This window comes from Elephantulus edwardii, unplaced genomic scaffold, assembly GCF_000299155.1.
Source record: "Elephantulus edwardii isolate Elephantulus edwardi_28Jun2011 unplaced genomic scaffold, EleEdw1.0 scaffold00036, whole genome shotgun sequence".
NCBI classification, from domain to species: domain Eukaryota; kingdom Metazoa; phylum Chordata; class Mammalia; order Macroscelidea; family Macroscelididae; genus Elephantulus; species Elephantulus edwardii.
Genome location: NW_006399786.1, coordinates 19,333,298 through 19,348,112, shown reverse-complemented (window position 1 = coordinate 19,348,112; position 14,815 = coordinate 19,333,298).

The window sequence follows — 14,815 nt, the reverse complement described above, 5'->3', positions numbered from 1 at the left end:
TTGGCTCCTGTGGATTTGGTTTAATTTTCCTCAGCTTCAGCTTGAACTTGCATATGAGTAATTGGTGGTCTGTTCCACAATCAGCCCCCGGCCCAAGGATGCATTTAAATATGGATTTTACTCTTATCCTGGCAGCTTCCTGTATTTAGGCAGACTTGATAATAAGAGATAAAAGATTACTGGTTAAACAAAAATATTGTTTTCTGGACGTTGAGATGTAATGCACGTTTAAGGATATCTACCTACAAACACAAGCATACACACCCACTCCATACCCTCCCCTAGAAACTTTTCAATCCAGACATTTCAAACTCTAATACCTTCAAAGATTAGACATAGTACACAGTTATGAACTTGTCCAAGTGTGATAATATAGACAGTAAAGTGTAAATCCTGATAAAATACTAGAAACAATTCTTAAAACCTGATTGGACATCTTCAGCTGGCCTTCATGTCAAGGACAAAATATCAGGATGTAGAAGCAAATCCATAAAGTGTTTTGCTTAGTATGATTATCTTTAGTGCATGATTCATTAAAGGAATTTTTGTTGTTGTTATATATCATCGAGTCAGACTCTACTCGTAGCTGATCCTCTAGTGGGCTTTAGAAGGCTGTAAATTAAATGAGAAGAAACTGCTCCTCTTGCTTCAATGAAGCAACTGGTAGATTTGAGACATAGGACTTTTGGTGAACAAGGAACTCCTCACCACTCCTTGCTGTTGATGTTATGTGCTGTGGAGTTGACTGTGCTTCATAATGACCCCAGGGACAACGAATCTTAAACCTACCCTCACCTGTGCCATCCTCATCATCTCTGATACACTTGAGCCCATTGTTGTAGTCACTGTGTCAAACCAACTTGTCAAGGGTCTTCTCCTACACTGACCCTCCATTTTTCTAAGCATGATGTCATTCTCCAAAGACTGGCCTCTCCTAACAACATGCCCTAAATTGTTGTTACTATGTGCTGCCACGTTGATTACTTGCTGTTGTAGTTAGCTTATGGAAACAAGATCTGAACTATGTCCTAGCCTGTGCCCTTCTCATCAGCTCTCACGTATTGGAGTCCATTGTTGCAGTCACTGAGCGTTTCTGTCATGTTGAGGGTCTTCCTCTCCCTCACTGGCCTTTCCAAGCATGATGGAATGTTGTTGTTGTGTGCCACTGAATCAGAATCCACTCATAGCTGACCCTCCCACGGGTGTTCAGAGGCGTAAATCACATGGGAGGAAATTGCCCATCCTTCTCCTTGTGGAGCAACAGGTGGATTCAAACCACATATCTTTGAGATTGTAGCATAGCTTCTTACTACTAGGCCACCAGAGATCCTCCTAAAAACATGCCCAAAGTATGTGACATGAAAACGTCTCCATCCTTGCCTTCAAGGAGTACTCTGACTGCAATTTCTCTAAGACATATCTGTTCTTTTGGCAGTCCATGTTATATTCAGTTCATGGGATGCTCGCCAACACCACAACTCAAAGGTATCGATGCTTCTGTCATCCTTATTCATTACCCTGCTCTCAGATACATCCCTAAAAGATTTGATTAAAAAAAATTTCTCTTTCTACGAAGATGGCACCGAAAGCGAAGAAGGAAGCCCCGGCCCCTCCCAAAACCGAAGCCAAAGCAAAGGCATTGAAGGCCAAGAAGGCAGTCCTGAAGGGCGTCCACAGCCAAAAAAAAAAAAAAGAAGATCCGCATTTCACCCACCCTCCGGTGGCCTAAGACGTGGAGACTCCGAAGGCAGCCCAAATAGCCCCAGAAGAGCACCCCCAGGAGTAACAAGCTTGACCACTATGCCATCATCAAATTTCCCCTGACCACTGAGTCAGCTATGAAGAAGATAGAAGATAACAACACACTTGTGTTCATTGTGGATGTCAAGGCCAATAAACACCAAATTAAACAAGCTGTAAAGAAGCTCTATGACGTTGATGTGGCTAAGGTCAACACTTTGATTAGGCCTGATGGAGAGAAGAAGGCCTATGTTCGACTTGCTCCTGATTATGATGCTTTGGATGTTGCCAACAAAATTGGGATCATCTAAACTGAGTCCAGCGGGCTAATTCTAAATGAAATAAATTTTTCTCACCATAAAAAAAAATAAAAATTTTTGTATACCATATAATGCCTAAAGGATTTTCAAAGAGTTGATAAAGAAGATATTTGAGTTCATTTTGACCAATTTGTTTATTCAACCGTGTGTATAGTCAACTTTTTTTGTGGCATAGATACTTTTGGAGGATGACAAGCATGTTTGTGAACAGTGATCTTTAGAAACAAAACCCCCTAAGTTATAGTGCTTTTTAGGCGCAATTGTCATAGTGTTCTTGAATAGTCACCAGTTTTCCCCACTGATAATTTTCTTTAGTATGGATGGTTTGTAATACCTGCAAGGTCTACTTCTTTGCAATGTGGTTTGCTTGTCTTTGTCAGCAGTACAGGTCATGACCCAAAAGGACTGAAGAAAAAAGAAAAAGGTCCTTTGTCTTCTGAAATTTCCTTGGCCACGTAGGCTTCTTAGTGTTTGGAAATTGCTTTTAAAGTTTGTCCGCATGACATATCGTTCAATCTTCTTACTTCTCACTTGCTCATTTGGAGAGGAAGGAGCAATTCCGAATCCAATTGCAAATTATAGTGCTCGCAAGTCCCAAACATATTAGTAAAATATTAGTTAGTCCCGTACTATTCTTTGTTTAAATAGGAATTGGTGAAAATGACTTCGCTCAACACTAATTAGCATTACCCAGAAGTAGGTTTAAAATAGCACCTTTTATTCTCAGGTTCCTACAGAAGAGGTTTACCAAGTAATGAGTTAAATTGCTGGGAGCAGTGCGACTGTGCTGGCCAGTGGCTCAGCCATTATGTGCCCAACAATAGCTCACATGCATATAAGTAATTAATGTCCCTCAGATGTACTGTATCATACTTACTTTTCACAGTGTTAAATTATTACCCTAATTTTTATTCCAAAGACTTTCCTATTTATTTGGTATTGAATTATTACATTGAGCATATTACCTTTTTTTTTTTAAATCACTATCATTTAGATTATTCTTGAAGGAGCTTTTTTAGTTCATTGCCCTGCATATAATTTAATTTTTGAGTAGTATAAAAAAATAAAAGTAATAGTATAAAAATTTAAAATTCAACTAGAATGAAGCCTTTTAGTTAGTTTCTTTCTTTAGCACTGTTACAAAGCAAGAGTAAATAGGTATCTTTTTCCCTCTAAGTTTGTTTAAGGCAAATGTATTAATATGTTTTTATAAAATCCCTTGGAGATTGATTTTAGGATTTTCTTACTACCGAGGGCAGATAAATCTCTATTTTAATTTAGTTAAATTTTAGATATATAATGTTATAATTAATGCTATACAAGAATGCATTTTGTTAGAGCTTATTCATGAACGTAGTATTTGGCTAGTTGGTGGAGGAAAGCCACCAATGTTGAGGATTCATCTTTCAAAAAGGAATTCAATTGTTTTATGCAATCAATGTATATAACCAAGACTTCACAAAAGGTGTCATTGAATGCGCAAAGTTGAAAACAAACCCCAATACACAGAACAATAAATGTCATGGCAGTCAGTGACTCTTTATTGGTCTCACATATCCTAATCGTTTTTATGGTTATCTTAATAGCACTTAACTATGTTCCTCAAATTCCTTTTTCTGCAACAATATTTAGATTTCTAACCCCTCCAGGCTTCTGTTGATGATATTTTCCAAATCAAGTGAAGCAAAGGAAAAACCTCAGGCATTATAAAACATAAAGCAATCTGTAAAATGATAAAGCTTTTCCCTTCTTCTCCCCCCACCTTCCTTCCCACATCAAATGCAGACCATATGCCAGGGCTACTCCTTAACTGTAACTGACTGTTGTTACTGTAGTAATCAGTCTCTGTCAGAGCAATTACTTAAAATCATCCGTCCTGGTTGTTTTTCACAACCCACAGCACACTGAGCAGAACAATGCAGCTGACAATCCGAATGGCGCAGATAGAATGATCAGACCTCACACCCGGGCTGACTGACAGTTACCTGCGGGAAGGGGGAAGGACCTATCATCTGGAGCCACAGCTTTCTGCTTTCTCGAGAAGGGGGAAAGAGAGCCTTGGCTGAAAGAGAACCTCTGTCATCTGGGGAATCAGCAGACTTCCTCTCGGCATGTGCAAAGCAAGTCAGGACATCATTCTCCTGCGTAGGCAGGCAAGTGGACGTTGTCCATGTCCAGGCGTGGTTTGAGGATGCTAAGCACATTCATCAATAGGTGCCCCAAACTTTGGAACACTCTCATAAATGGACTGTATGGGTAGAAATTCATTAGTCTTTCAGGGGATCAATATTTTTACAGTCTTTCCCAAAGTATGTTGTTAAGAAAAAAACCCAACTCAAACCAACCCACATTTATTATGTCATATCCTAACCAATATTTGGAGTGTGTGTGTGTGTGTGTGTGTGTGTGTGTGTGTGTGTGTGTGAAAGAGAGAGAGAAAGAGGTGGAGAAAAGATCGTGGGATGATAGCTTAAGGGTTGGAAGGGGTCTGACCCAGTTGCTTAATTGGTACAATTCCCTTTATAATTAAAGGTGCGAGCTCTTGAACAAAAGTCCTTTTAAGTAAGCAAATAGTATCTTTCCATGTCTTATTTTCTATTTTTTTTTAAAAAAGATAAAAAATAAAGTCTTTAGTGCAGGTGGTATTGTACAAGGCTGGAAAACGAAATCAAGCAAAACATTATTTTTCTTGAACTACTGATGCCTTTGGGGGGTGGGGGGGAAGACCTGCTTCTTTCCAAGTGGCTCCGGCTTCAATCAGTCACCTGCAAGTGTGCAGAGTCACACAGCCCGGGTGAGAGCATGAGCTTTAATGAAAGTCACTGCAGGCTGTAGGCACCCCCGTAATCCTAAAGGCTAGAAATGTACTCATATTCATTCTCAGTGAATTCAACTCAAAATAATTAGAGCGAGAAGGAGGGAGGATGACTTCTGGATTCCCATCTTTTATCTTTGAACAATCTGTGCCAAATTAAGCGTAAGGACACGGGAGCTAATGAGATGAATGTATGCCGTATCGACATTTAGGTATATTGCACTTATCCATGTACAGATTCTTTTCAAAAATTTCTTCGGCTTGCAGGATCTAAAGCCTTAACAAAGAAGCACTTTATTCGTACCAGTAGGGAACAAAAGCAAGTTAGAAGAGTTGAATTCTTAATGGCATGTGATGGTTAAATGGATGTTAATCATAAACACTTCTGGGTCGCCAGTGGTTGCTAGGTACTTTGGGGCAGACTGCACCTCATAGTGATCCTATAAACAACAGATCCGCACCTTGCCCTACCCTGTGACACCGTCACCATCTCTAATTTACTCAAAGCCCGTTCTTAGAATCATTACACAGTGGATCCATTTGTGAGGGTCTTCCAGTAGGGATAGTTTAATAATTTGGATCAATTGTGTGACTTCATGACACTCTTCTCCTAGATATCTTAAAAGAAATTCCTTATTTGGTGTTATTAAAGTTATTTGAATAATTCTTGGAAGATTAAAGTTAGAGGATACTCCTGGGTAATCACAAATTGTTGAATTGCCATTCAGATACTGGCTCAATATAAAAAAACAAATCTCACTGATAGCAAATTGATTTTGACTCATAAAAATGATTCATTGGATTGCCAAAGCTGTTCATTGCTGGTGAAGAAACTCCCCTTTCTCTCTGGGAGCCACTGGTGTATTTGAACTGTCAGAGATGCACAGTCTTTCAGACAGCACTGGAAGGCACCAAGTACTGTGCCACCAGAGATCATATTGTCTAATATGTTGTTGTCAGTGTCAGGTGCTTTTGAGTTGAGGCCAACTCCAGCTACTCTATGAACAGCAGACCTAAACACTGTTCTATCCTGTCCCATCCCCATCATCTCTGACACTCTTGATTCCCTTGCTGCAGTCACTGAGTCAGATCATCCATCTCTCTTGGGGCCTTCCTGTCTTTCATTGACCCTCCATGTTTCCAAGCATGATATTCCTTTCCAAAGAATAGCCTCTCCTAGCAACACGTCCAAAGTATGAGAGATGCAGCTCTGTTGCCTTTGCCTACAAGAAGTCCTCTAGCTGCATTTGTACTTTTGTTTATTTTGGCAGGCTATGGGATACTCAGTACTATTCTTCAGCATCACAACTCAAAGACATCAGTTCTTCTGTTATCCATATTTATTGCTCAATATAGACCTTGTAGAAGGGGCACTACCAATTCTGTTTAAATACACACTGTGTGTATGTGTGTGTGTTTCTTGGACATTGAGGGGTTTTCAAATGATGAAATGAATGCTAACTGCTTTAATTCTGCATCCCATACCATTATTTCTAGGAAGTATCCCACAAACGAAATCTAGAAAGTGATAGGACATTCCCATTTTGCAAAACCAGGGATTATTTTCCATCTACAGACTTGTGAGGAGGACAGATTTCAGGAATGGTTCCATCAGTGATCTTTGAAATGAAAAGGACTTTCGAAATGTACTCAGTTCAAGATCTATATCTGTGTTATCCAATATGGTACCCACCAGTCACATATGAATATTAATCATGTACAATGTGACTAGTCTAAACTAGGATGCACTGTAGGTATAAAATATATACCAGATTTTAAATATATACCAGACTTTGTAAGGAAACAGGATGTTTAGGAACTTTCTTGTTTTCTCTGCTTTCAATCAAGCTCCATTTTACACTAGCAATAGTAACCCTTGTCCCAATGCTTCTTCTGAATCCAGCTGAAATCTCTAGCAGTTGCTTGTAATATATTAAAGCTATTTTTAAACAATTGTTAGCTAGGTTTTATTTGCATTTGATATGTTGGATTAAATAAAACTGTACTCCGTTGGTATGGAGTTTATTCCAACTCCTATCAAACCTATAATATAAAGTAGAAGCTGACAGGAGGGTTTCCAAGGCTATAAATCACTACCAAGCATGTTTCCACATCTTTCTCCCACAGAGTGGCTGGTGAGTTTGAACTGCTGACTTGCACTTAGCTGCTGAGAGCTTAACCATTACGCCCCAAGGGCTCCGTCTAAGTAAAGGATATGTTGTTGTGTATTGTCAAGTAGGAAACTGCCCATATCTGACCATCAAGTGGATTTTCAGGGGCAGTTAGTGACATGGGGCTGGTGGTGGTGGAATTTCCCAGCCTTCTCCCATGGAGCAACTGGTGGATTTGAATTGCTGCCTTCAGGATTGCAGCCCAGCTTCTTGCCACTAGGCCACCAGTGCTCCCTAAATAAAGGATATAATTAAAACTAATTTTACCTATTTGTTTTTTTACCTTTAAAAAGTTTGTTTACAAAAAATAAAATTATACATATTAATTATATCTATAAATTATAAATTTAAATAATATATTTTTATTGGAAAACTGATGTCTATAAAATATATGCCTTATACCAATAATTTAACATATATTCTTTCTTAAAATCTGTCTCACAAGTTGGTGAGGACGTTACGAATATTCTGTTTATTGACAGGCTCCAAGGGTGAGAGATGTTCAGTGTACTATTACGACGCAAAGCTACTAGGTGGAAAGATAGTATTTGATCTTATTCCCAAAATTCACACCTTCTAGAAAATCTTGTCCACATTCTGTTTCTTATCAATCCCTGTGGAGATAGGATTGACACTTTTAATACGTATGCTGCTTACCTTTTTCTTATTAGATGTTTCTTAGTGAAGATGCTATTGTCATTTGACATAAGACAATTCTAGCTTACACTATGAAACTTCTCCAGGAACTGCAATATTCCTGGGGAAACCAGTTGTTGCTGCCAAGTTGATTTTGACTCATGGATGTTCTACAGTGGAACTGTTCTCCATGCTGTTGTGAGGTAGGTAGGGTTGAACTGCCTCCAACTCACAGTAATCCCATGCACAACAGAGGGAACCAACCCCTGGCTGCTCCTGCTCCATGCCTACAATCTCTCTGGTACTTAAGTCCACTGTATAGGTCCTTTTCATTGTGAGTGTTTTCCTCTTTTTTTGCTTACATTTTAAAACATGTTATCTTTGTTTCCAAGGATTGATCTTTATGAAGGGGATCCATCAACTCAACTACTGTCGTTATGACAATAAAAAAAAGATCCCCCTTCCCGTTCCTAAATCACCTTTAGAGGAATGGCAACAACCTGTACAAGGAAATATTTGTCTTGATTAGTGGGTCTGAAAACTGTGGTCCAAGAGGTATACATCTTGTTTTAGAAATAAAATTTTGTTGGAATGCGAGCATTTCTATTTGCTTATGTTTTGTCTGTGACTGGTTTTGTACTACTAGGGCTAGTTTTCTGTCTCTCCGTTAGACAGATATTTTATGGCTCAGATAGCCTAAAGTATTTGCTGTTTTTCCTCTTTCTAGAAAAAAAAATATATATATATATATTTTTTACTATCTAGACTGATCTTCATATGTTATTCTATCTACTAGTCACTTCCTGGCTTTAAGACTTGCATCTTGGGATGTATTTCTTCCTGACTGTCATTTCTTGGACTTTCTCCTTCTGTAATATTTTCAGCCCTCTGTACACATAAATGACTAAAATTTTGTTGGACACTTGTTGTGGTTCTTGAAGTAGTATTTTGTTCAGAAAGTTCATACTTCAATACGGACATTGCTATTTATTCATTACAGGACCTTTGGAATTCTTTTAGATAAGACTCCCTTGACTGTTAAGAAGACCTAGCCATTTTTAACCTCTAAAAAATTGTGGTAATAATCAAAAGACTCAATTAAATTACAAAAGCTTGAATCATACCTGGGGCATAACAGGTTGCTTTCTTATTCCTTAAATGTGTTTGTTCTAACGCCAAGACTGCCAGACTAACTTCTGGCTCGTGGTGAACCCAGCCTTACAGCTATTTTTTTTGTTTGTTCTTATAATTTGTAGTGTTACTTCTGCAGCCTTCATGATTGTGATGCTGATTGCTTTTCTATCACTGGACACATTTCCCCCGCCCCCTTTTTTTCAATCAGTCAGGTCAATGACCACAGATACCAGTGACCTGATGAGAAAGGTCACTGAAAGAGACTGTTCAGGCAAAGAAGAGGAGGACATTGAATTCAATTTATACTTGACCAGATGCTTAGAAATCAAAGCGGTGTCATGTTGTCTCGTTGCTTAAAGCAAGTAAATAACCTTGCAAAAGAAGTTCAGAATTAATTGGAGTTGAAATAATTATAGACGATGATAAGCCAGCCACTAGAGGAATGCAATAGTCAAGCTGTGTGGTAACAAATGCATTGATTAACATATGTCAGGACAGCACAGAATGTAGCCGAGAAACACAGAATTAGGAAGGTGAAAAAAAAATTGCGGGCTACAATAACAGTTTCTAGTTAAATCTAGTTCTCTCTCTAGCTCTAAGATTGGAGAGACTCGCCCTTTTTTAAAAACATACTGAAAATAAAAACAAAACAGCTCCCCCCCCCACCCCCGTCTCAGTGAAAGAGAATAGTAATCTGAAAGTGTCACATACCTATTTGAGCCCTTGACTTAGAATAGATACATGTACTTTACTATCTGAAGACATATCCTTCGATTTTGAGATCAGCTGATTGGTGTATTGTCCCCAGCATAAGCTGCTGAACAAGGTTAATAAGGGTCCTTTCTCTCCAAATGAGGACCTCTTGACCACTCAAAGCATCAAGCAAACTATTAAAGTTGAAATGCCTTCAGTTTTAGAACTTCAATGAAACCATTTTGCCTAAAATAAGCAGGGTGGAATATAAAAGGACAGACATGTGACCCATTTGTAGCCCTCAACTGAAAAGGAATCCTGTAATAACACTCTGTATGGCTCTGGAGTTTTCAAAGCACTTTTACCTCCATTAACTTGTATGAGAAATGACCGGGTCGATTAACTTATTGAGAAAAAACAAGGTTGCTCTTTGCAGATCTAAACCGCCCGCACCCTCGCGATTTTTCCACAGAATTTAGGACATGACTCAGTTTCTTAACACATTTGGGGAAAAATTCTTCAAAGAATGGAGTGATGTGTGAAATTAAGAAACAGAAGGAGCATAAGGAAGACAATATGGTAACACACAGTGAAGTTTCCAAGACTTGAGAATATATCTCTTGTAAAATATCCCTGTATGTTAAAGTGCATTCTGTTTATTCTAGCTCGGTGGCTCAGCTGGCCATGTAATATGTTAGCAAATGGCAGACTGAAAATGTAGAGCAAGATAGGACTAACAGGGCTTTTATCAAGAGGCTCAGTGCTCCTTTGTCGGGGGCATCAGAGAATGACTAGAAATGTATGGCTGAAGAGAGGAAACATGAGGAAATAAACTCTCACGTGTGAGGAATTTTAAGCACCCGTTGCCCTTCCATAGGCTAGTTCATAGTAGTAAAGCATAAATACAGTTTCTGAGGATTTGAGCCTAATTGAGAATTGTATTTTCTGTAGCCAGTATGGCTTCACTCTAGAATAGCAGTAACACAGTGACTAAACACTCCTTTGATTTAGCCTCTGGAAGGGAGGATGCTGTTCAACACACAATGCATACAGGTAAGAGAAAACCACTTGGCTCGAGATGTTTCTAAAGAACTGAGCAAGTCACATAATTTTGCAGCAAGTGAGCTCTTGCGAGAGAAATGATTAACAATATTTTATATTTTGCAAACCGCCCTACAAGCATTTAATGGAATGTGCCCTCATCACTCTCCTGCTGTTTTACCTTCATTTACAGATTAGAGAGCTAAGGTTCTGTGACTTGAAGAGACTTTCCAGGGTCACATAATAATTCAATAGAAAGTTTCATAATATTACACGATCACAATAACAGAAGGATTTTTAAAATAGTCTTTCAATTCATTTGCAGAATGAATTATACCCACAAGGCTTCTTTTTGGCTTGAAAATATAGACATGCTTCTTTCACTCCTTTATGCCAATCTCTTTATGTTCTGAAGGTAATAGAATTTTTAAGAAAAAAAATTCATACTACTCACAAAAAAGAAAATTCCATGTTTTAAAAAAAGCCCTAAAAAAATAAACTGAACATTTTGCATACATTTTAATGAATCTTCTCCTATTTATAATTATTCTCATGTCTTTTTCCTATTTAAGTATATTGGCCAGTGTTTATTTTTAGGAATGTCTTAAAAAAGATTACATCTAAGTAGCAAATTATCTACATTAGAAAGAAGATAGCTTATTGCTACTTGTGTCCTCAAGATCCTCAAATCATTTCGTGGTTTCTTCCAGAAGTATATATATCAACTGGTTTTTTTGAAAAAAAAAATATGAAATATTTTTTAGATTCTGTAAGGATACCTGAACATGCATATTCACCCTCTAATATCTTATCACTGTCAAGTGCACTATCTGTTAGCCAAATAGTCAGTTCTCTATCTAAACAAAAACAGTATTTTTTACAAATCACTCCTAGAATTCCAGACTCACTATATGTTTGCAGATAGCCATGGAAAGAAAAATAATGTATCAATTCTTAATTTCTTAAATTATGCATGTTGTTGTTACGTGCCATCGAGTTGGAACCAATTCATAGCTGACCCTCCAGCAGGTTCCCAGAGGCAGGAAACAGCACAGGAAGAGAATGGCAATCTTTCTCCCTTGGAGCAGCTGGTGGATTTGAACTGCCTGCCTTCAGATAGGAGCGTAACTCCTTATCCACGAGGTCACTAGATCTTCCTCAAATTATGCATACTTTCCTTTAAATTCTTTTTGTCTCTCAGTTTTAAGTATCACAGGTTTAAAAGAGAAGTTTAACTTTTGTGGAGTTATCTTAGTGAAAAAAAGAATCCTAGCGGCACAGTGTTTAAGTACTAACTGCTAACAGAAAGGTTAGCAGTGTCTGTACACTAGCCCTTCAGCAAAAGAATGATAAGAATCTACTTCTACAAGGATTTAAAACCTTGGAGACCAGATGCAGCCACCCTACTTTCCCCCTTCAGGGTCATGATGAATTGGAATGGACTTGATGGCAACAGGTTGTTGGTGATGTCATCTTACATTCTTTGAGCATGACATCAGGAGGGAACAGTCCTAGGAAAAAGGACATCATGCTTGGAATAATGAAGGATCAGTTAACAAGAGGAAGACTCTCAATAAGATGGACTGACTCAGTGACTGCAACAATGAGCTCAAGTGAAGAGTGTGAGGGTGGCACAGATCAGGCAAGATTTCCGTCTGTCCTATGTTGGATCACTGCGAGCCAGAGTCAATTTGATGGACCTAATGACGAGAATTTAGTGAGGGAAATACTAATCTAAACCAAAATTCACTAAATAAGCACAAAATACAATTTATAATTACAATTCACAAAGGAAAATAAAGAGTTACCAGAAAAGAACAGTGTGAATTATCAGAGCTCTGTCTTTACAAAATATTCTGGAAATGATATTCTGAACTATTTCACCCGTCCTAAGGTTAGGTTTCCCTCCATCTTTCTTTAATATCTTGAAATCTAGAGAATCTCGCAAATTAGTGATGAACCAATAATCGAAAACATTTTGAAAGTCACCCTTGCTCTTGCAGCGCTCAGTTGTTCTGGGTGTTTACAGATTTCTAGGTGAATTGGTGCTGAAGCCTCTCCACGCCAGATCCTTTCTAGAATACTTCCTTTGTGATTGCATGACTGACCTCTTTGGGGTTTCTAGAATACAACAATAGCTTCCCAACATTTCCTTTTTCTAAGATAGACTTCCACTTTTCTGCTTAGCGTTTTTCTTCAGGATCTGGCTCAAGATCCACATTTTCTGCTAGAGTTTCATCCAGAGAACTTACACAGAATGTTGATTTTTCATGCAACCTTTGATACTAAATTTCAGGGCTGAGTATTGTATTAATTTCATCAAGCTACTATGACAGCTTACCACAAACGAGTTGGCTTATGATAACAACAATTTATTCTTTTACAGTTCTGGAGGCTATTTCCATGACCATGTGCCCTCTGAAGATTCTTGGGATAATCCTTTCCAGTTTCTTCCAATAGTTCCAGGGGGCCTGTGGATTTTGGCAGCATAACTCCAATGCTTCTCCCTCTTTCCTGGGGACATTTTCTTTGTCTTTCTCTCTCCCTTTCCCCTTCCTCCCAACAGTTGTATTGGAGAAGCCCTCACACACTCCAGTATGATCTCATGTTAACTTAATGGATTGATGTTGTTGTTGTTGTTATGTGCCGTGTGACTCATAGCAACCCTATGCACAACAGCCCTAAACCCTGCTCTATCCTGCGCCAACCGCACCGCCTCTGACACACCCATCCCAAATACCCCAGTCACAGAATCAATCCATCTCATAGAGGGTCTTCCTCTCCTGCGCTGTCCCTCCACCCTCCCAAGCATGATGTCCCTCTCCAAGGACCCATCCCTCCTGGCAACATGTCCAAAGTATGTCAGATGAAGCCCCAGAATCCTTGCCTCCAAGGAGTAGCTTGGTTTAATCCTTTCCAAGATGAATCTGTTTGTTTTCCTGGCAGTCCATGGTACATTCAGTACCCTTCTCCAGCACCACAGCTCAAAAGCATCCACTCTCCTTCTGTCTTCCCTAGTCATTGTCCAACTCTCTCATGCATAACAAGTGATTGCAAATACCATGGCCTGTATCAGGCACACCTTAGTCTCCAGAGAGACACTGTTACTCCTGAGTACTTTAGAGAGGTCCCTAACAGCAGACCTTCCCATCGCGATACGCTTTTTGATTTCCTGACTGCTGGTGCCAAGAGTGTTGACTGAAGCTGTGAACAATCTCAATCTCTTCTCAATAAGGTTATGTTTATAGGAAGGATGGATGCAGACTTCAACATACCACTTTTGGGAGGGTATAATTGAAGTGTTGTTCAATAATGATGGACTTATTTGAACAAAATCTTGTTAGCATTTGTGTAAAAATCCTAATATTCTGATTCTCAAACACTAATGCTGAAAGTACCTCCCCATCTCTCCATACTCAAGCACTATTGGTTGAGAAAAAAAACATAAAGAGACTGGGAAGGTAACAACAATAATAATAATAATAAAAAGATGGAAAGGTTGGACTTAATTGTAAATATGTTATGTGTGTGTGTGTGTGTGTGTGTGTGTGTGTAGCAGGAGTGGCATCCACTTCCTAAATAATATGCCTCCGGAAACTCTGTGAACTTTGATAAATGTTGATAGTTGTAGAGGGTCTTCAAGCCTTTCGTTCATAGGGTCACTATGAGTCATACTCAACTCGAAGGCAATCAATAACAACAACTATATCTATATAGATATGTAAAAATATATATATTTGAAAATGACAAACATCCCTTCCTAAAAAGGAAATATTTGATGATGTTTGTTGTTATGTGCTATCATCATGTTAGAATGTACACATAGCTGACCCTCCAGCAAGCTTTCAGAAACTGTAAATCACAAGAAAGCAAAGATTCTTACCACTGGACTGATAGGCAACATCATGATGGGTGGAGAAGAGATTGAAACTGTCAACAGCTTCATCTTACTTGGATCCACAATTGACACCCTTGGTACCAGCAGTCAGGAAATAAGGAGATGTATTGCACTGGGAAAGTCTGAGGTTAGAGATCTGTCCAAATTATTGAGGAGTAATGTCAGTTTGAGGACTAAGGTGTGTCTGATTCAGGCCATAGTCTTTCCAAATACTAGCTATGCATCTAAGACCTGGGCAATGAATAAGGATCACTGAAGAAGAACGGATGCCTTTGAGCTGTGGTGTTGGAGAAGGGCACTGAACTTCCCATGGATGACAATGTCTTGAAGAGAGTGCAGCTGGAGTGCTCTTTGGAGGCAAGGACAA